At 48.1% G+C, this 6,075-nt stretch overlaps 1 pseudogene across 1 annotated transcript; it reads left to right on the top strand.

Annotated features, from left to right (window-relative positions):
* Window positions 1–248: 248 nt before the first annotated feature.
* Window positions 249–4,676, top strand: LOC144129101 (uncharacterized; annotated as a pseudogene). The gene is made up of 3 exons (XR_013313866.1): window positions 249–299; window positions 1,148–1,426; window positions 1,732–4,676. The product of XR_013313866.1 is annotated as an uncharacterized LOC144129101 (transcript).
* Window positions 4,677–6,075: the final 1,399 nt, after the last annotated feature.

Here is a 6,075-nt window from a genome sequence, read left to right as displayed (position 1 = left end):
CCAAAGGTACAGAAAACAAAAAAAGTTAATACAGCAAATAGACGACACAGTGGATTTCACAATCACTCGCATAAGCGCATAAAAAGGAATTTACAATACAATGCAACTCGGGCATAGTCACACTCGACAGAGATTAGAACGCAAGATAAGCTGTGCAACTAAAGTACACTAACACAGGAGAGCGACAATCAAACAAAACGCAATTTGTTTACCGGGTATTGCGACAGTCCGACGACCTGAAGAACACGATGGAGTCGTCCCGCAGGCTGGCGCACGCTGCCTCGCTGGTTTGTGGCTGGGCAAGTGCTGTTGCCCCGGTAGTCGAGCGGCCGCGCTTCACTGAAGCTTGAACAGTGTGTTGGGCTCACAGATAACGGTCAACGACCCTCATTTATAGACGCGGTCCGCATCTGTTCGTTCTTCGCGCCATGGCAGGCGCGCACATACACACCGAATCAACTGTACAATGTCTTTGTCCTTCTCGCAACGGGCGCGCGACCCTATTGCTCAAGCGGGAAAACCGGATTCGGGAACATTTCCTGGCCTTCTGGCATTGTGCCGAAGCCGGCGAGAGAGCCCACGGGGAGAGGGCGTCAGTTTGCGTGGTCAAGGCTACCCCCCTTCCTTCAACAAAGAGTAGAAATTGCTCATACATTCTGGAACAATCGACCGCTCGCATGGGCGTTTCCTTTGGCGCCGCGCCGAAGAGCAAAGTGGAAAGCGCAGCAGCACACACGAGGTTAAGACCGTGATGCATGGAGCGTTATTTGGGCGAATTTCGCCCGACGGCGCGCATTTGACGCCCGGCCTCGAAAAAACGCCCGCAGCCGCCGATCTGGCCCCGCCAGATATTGGGTCTCTTCGATTATCCGCCTCTGGCAGCCCGCGGGCTGCCTGCGGGCTGCCAGAGCGCGCCGCCAAGCGCTCGATTTTCTCCGGCTGCTCCGCGCACTTCCGGTGGCTGCCCAGAACACGTTCGTTCTTCTCTGGCTGGGTGGTTTCGGGCAGCCAGCGGGCAGCCAGACCACAACCACCTAGACAGGAGAAGGCCTCCGCACTCGCCCGCACCTATCCTCAGACGTCACCACACTCTGCCCTAGCCGTTCCACTGCGCGTGGTGTCGCTCTTGAGCACCATATGGCGCTAGGTGCTACGCGACGCAAGAGACGCGCATAGCGTGCGCTGTCGAGATACCGCAGGAGAACGTCGCTGCACGTGGTTCGGTTTTTGCATTTATTCCTCTGTGTACACGTGCGGTCTGTTCGATGTCGTGGGGCGATGCTGTGTGCCAAACTGTAGAGGAAACTACGACAAAGGGCAAAAGGTCAGGCTGTTTGGGTTCCCAAGTTATCCCGTGCGAAGGAAAAAATGGCAGCGGGCAGTGCGACGGGACGATGTCGACGTTGGAAAACTGAAAGATCCGCTGGTAAGTGTTGTCTCGCTTTTCAATTCGTGCAGTGATGATTTATATGCACAATGAAAGTGTATTAGTGCAAACTGCGATATTCCATTGTTATATAAATACTTTTTCAAGTGACCATTTATTTACACGTGTAATCCAAGTGGGCTCGATCGCGTTTGCGATGGCGTGTGTATACTCATTCGTTGAACAGCTCATGGGTCAGTAAAATGCGCTTTTCACAGATCTCGCGCTTAGATTTGTATGCGTATGCCACAATTTTGCAGGCGTCAAAGTGTGTTCATAATATGATGGCGCTGGTTGTTTCGCAGGTTTGTGAACGGCATTTCAAGCCCGAGCACCTACGTACAACATCGACGGACGGACCATCGAGGTTCAAATGAAGCTCACCCGGCTTACGCCTGGTGCCATTCTAACGATCTTTCCCGACTGCCCGCAATATATTTCGGATTCTCGCCAGTCGAGAGAAGACCCTGATGTCAAGTGAACACGTGTGCAGAGCGAACAGCTTCAAAGGGCCTTAAAGCAGTCAGCTTTAGCGCACGAGAACGAGAGGAACGAGTGAACCAAGTTAACAGCCTCCAAGACATCAATTCACGCCTGCACAAGCTGGGAGAGAGAAGGTTTTGGACAGCGGTACCTTGCGACAGCTGCATGATCTTTGCTCACGTCAAAGTGACAACAGATGCTCGCGAGATTTTTGTGTTAGTGAGTGTGTCGTCGGATATGTCTGTGAGGGTGTTTTGTAGAGGTGCTCGTCTTACATCTGATATGTGTTTTGAAATCCCGCATTATATCCACGATTTCCCCGTGCTTGTTCAGCTCTTGGATAATGTCGAGGACCACTGCACTAAAGGAGGACCACAACAAGTGGACAAAGTCTTGACGATATTTCAAGTGGGGACCTTCTGGAGGACGAAAAGGTGGGCGCAGTGACGTTCCTCAAAGAGCAGTGTCACCTCCTCATGAAGAGGAATAAGGCTGTTCGCTACTCTGCGGAACTTTTGGTCTTGTGTAGCATTTTGTACACTATTTCACCGCATGGCTACAAGTTTTTGAGGAGCAGTGGAAAGTTGGTGTTGCCTCATACTGCTACAATCAAGCGTGTCTGTGGTGCACTTGATGTTAGTCTTTTAAAGGAGCAAAATGAAGAGGACTTCCTAAGATATATGAAAAGGAGGGCAAGTCTGCTGAAATAACAGGTGCTGCTGTGAACTGTTCTCAACCTGCTAAGACAGCGCATGTATTTATGGTGCAGTCTCTCCTGTCACCGTTCAAAGACGTTGCACACATCCTTCCAGTGTCAAAAATTACTGCGGAGGAACTGCATGAAACAGTAAAAAAGTAGTCTTGAGACTTGAAGAAGCGAACCTTCATATTGTTGCAGTCATCACAGACAATAATTCCATTAACCGGAGAGTAATGGCTATGTTCAGTGAAGCCTAGAGGCTCGAAATTGTTTACCCCCATCCAGCTAATCCGCAGCAGCCACTTTTTCATATTGTTGACTCTGTGCATTTGCTGGAATGTATCAGAAACAATTGGCTAAAACAAAAAAATCCTGACAAATGTCTATATTACCCACTTTTTCCCTGTGAAACCACAGAAAGTAAGAAAATGGAGGGTGCTTCATTCACATCATTCAGAAAGCTCCATGAGGCTGAACAAACTAATACTGCGAAAGTGGCTTTTGGGCTAACGTACAAAGCATCAAATCCTACAAATATTGAGAGGCAGAACGTGAAACTTGCTCTGCGAATTTTTAACTCTTGTTTCATCTGCTTTGAGCATAAGAGGCGAAACACTGCATCTGACGCCTGCAGATGGTACTGCGGATTTCATTGACCTAATTGTGCGATGGTGGAGCATCGTCAATGTCAAGACTCCCCATAAGGGACACAGAGTGAGAGATGTGTGGCAAGAGCCAGTAGGATAAATCAATGACGAGCAGCTGCAGTTCCTCGACACATTTGTTACCTGGCTCGACGACTGGACATGTAGATGCGTGCATACAGGGGCGTTGACAAAAGAGACCCAGTCAGCTCTCCGGCTTTCCGCATACGCCTTGATCGAAGTGTCAAGATATTGTTTGGAGGAGCTCGGTTGTATATACGTTCCCCTTGGAAAATTTCAAACCGACCCCCTCGAAGCTCGGTTTGGAAAATACCGTATGCTCTGTGGGTCCTATTACAATGTCTCGATCACACAGGCATTTGAAGCTGAGGCAAAGATCCGCCTCCAGAACGCACTGATCTTGTCAGATATGCCAGCATCCACTGACACTTGCAGAGAGCCGTGTGTTGAAATCCTAATTTAGAAATATAACATAAAGCTAAGAAGCTGTGACACAAAGAAGCCCCGCGAAGACATGCCGGCATTGCTGTACATCGCTGGCTACTGTGCCTATGCTGCTTTGAAGCACCAGCCTTGCAATGATTGCTGTGATTTATTCACAATTACTGAGAGATAGCTTGAACGCAGTGAGCTTGTGCTTATTGATAATATGAGCAGAGGTTGCTTGAAATTTCCACAGCCATGTGTCGTTCATGTGGTGCTGTGCACCAAGATTGTGCTAGAACATATTACAGGCAAGGAATATGAGAATATGTTTCATGCAGAGAGTAATCAGAGAGCTGCACTTCTAAGTGTGATGAAATATTTGCTCTGTGACAGTCAAGACTTTGACACTTGTGCAACTGGTCACAGTCAAGAGTCAATGTAAAAGAACATCCTTAATCCAGCAGTAAGCAACCTGCTGAAGAATTACGCAGCCTTCAAGAACGACAAGATGAACACAGGAAAGAATAATGTGAAAAAGAGAAAGTTGATTACCCTGAAGTGAAAATGGTGTGTGCTGTTTTCGCGAATGTTTATGCTACAATACATACAATATATAAACTGTGTGTTATGTTTATGTCGTCTTGATTTCTATGAAATTTTTAAAAATTATCCAGCATTGTGAAGTTCAGCAGATTTTTCATATTAAACAAGTGAGGTTGATGTATGTCATGTTTTTTTATGTGACTGTTGTGTGTTCGAATGTCGTTCTGTGATAGTGAAACCGATGCCAAATAAAATTTGCGATATGAATTGTACAGCTGTCTGTGACGGACTGAAAAAAGAAAGACGTTTCTCCGGCGCATCGTCTTTCTATTCTCAAATCAGCTTTGCTCCAAATGCCGAAGTTGACGTGGGAAGAACTTGTCTTTGTTCCTTTAATGACGCCAGTGCACAATTTATACTGGATGCAAATATATTCCGGACGTATACCCTAGAACATGCTGGAGTATTGTGCTTTTTTATTTTTTTCGATGGCGCCTCAAGTGGAGGCGGACGGGCTTATGAGGTGACGTCACGGGGGAGTGCCGAGGCCTTCTCCTAGTCTAGGTGGTTCTGGCCAGACTCGCCAGGACGATTTTGTGCTGGCGGCGTCGTCTGCTGGCTCCACAGCACTCCGCTGTGGCGGCTAGCAGACAACAAAATGAAGCGAGGCGCATTCGCGACACCTTGGGTGGTTAACAGCTAGCGGAGTATACTGATTGTCCAGTTGGTCAGACATATTATAAGCAATAACGTTGCATATATATGGACGGGACGAAGAAGGGCGAAGACGGGACGGTTGCTACAAACAAGTAGGAACCGTCCTGTCTTCGCCCTTCTTCGTCCCGTCCATATGCTACGTTTTTGCTTATCACAGCTAGCGCGCAAAAACGGCTTTCGCGTTCGTATCTCTGTGCTGTTTTTTCCTAACATGGTTATGCGTGTTTTATTTCGAGTCGTATCTCCGAGCCGCATCTTGTTTACTCGTTTTAACTAACGCTTCTTATTTCGGCACCTCTGCGCGCCGTCTCGTGCGAAGCGTCATTACCTCTCTTGATTACTTGATAAGATGGTTTGGTTTCCGGTCTCATTTTATTTTACTACGTGCACGTCGGCATATCTTTCTAACGTATACTGCATGCATGCATAAGAGCTCTTGTACGTTGGCTTGCAGCTGGTATATATCTTCTCTAGCTTCTTGCGGCGTCTACGATATCTCTATTCTTGTATGAGATAGCCGTATTTATCTGTTTCGTGTCTTGCAGGTTCAGCGGTCGCTCCCGGTTTGTTTTTCGGACGATGATGGCCGCGCTTCGCCATTTCGGCAGTTCTTCGTGGGGTCTCAAACTGGCGCGCCGTTATCTCTCTCTCGAACTCGTTTTCGCGCGGCGTCTATCATCGCCTCTGGTATCAGCTATAGCTGTATTGTATATCTTTGCTTTTTTCTCTTGCAGCTGGCTCAGCGATTGCTAACGACGCCTGTTTCGTTTGCACCTCTGGGTTTCGACTCGATCGTATCGGCATATGCGCGCGCTCCGTGCGCCGTCGACCTCGTATACGCGTGAGACACGCGCGGTTCACGGCAGATAACGGATGCATCGCATATACGATGCATCCGTTATCTGCCGTTCTACGGATATATCGTAGACGCCGCAAACTAAGCCAGCACTTAAGCCAGCAGCAAAAAGCGCTACAATTAACGTACATGCAGCACGACACATGTGCGTGCATGCCTGCATAAGAGGGAACGTGCCGACTCACGCGTATTTGCTGCAATAATTAAAACAATATATGAGACGACGATATGCATCCGTTATCTCTCGTGAACTCCACGG

This window comes from Amblyomma americanum, chromosome 1, assembly GCF_052857255.1.
Source record: "Amblyomma americanum isolate KBUSLIRL-KWMA chromosome 1, ASM5285725v1, whole genome shotgun sequence".
Classification (NCBI taxonomy): Eukaryota; Metazoa; Arthropoda; class Arachnida; order Ixodida; family Ixodidae; genus Amblyomma; species Amblyomma americanum.
This window is presented reverse-complemented; position numbering and strand designations above follow the sequence as displayed.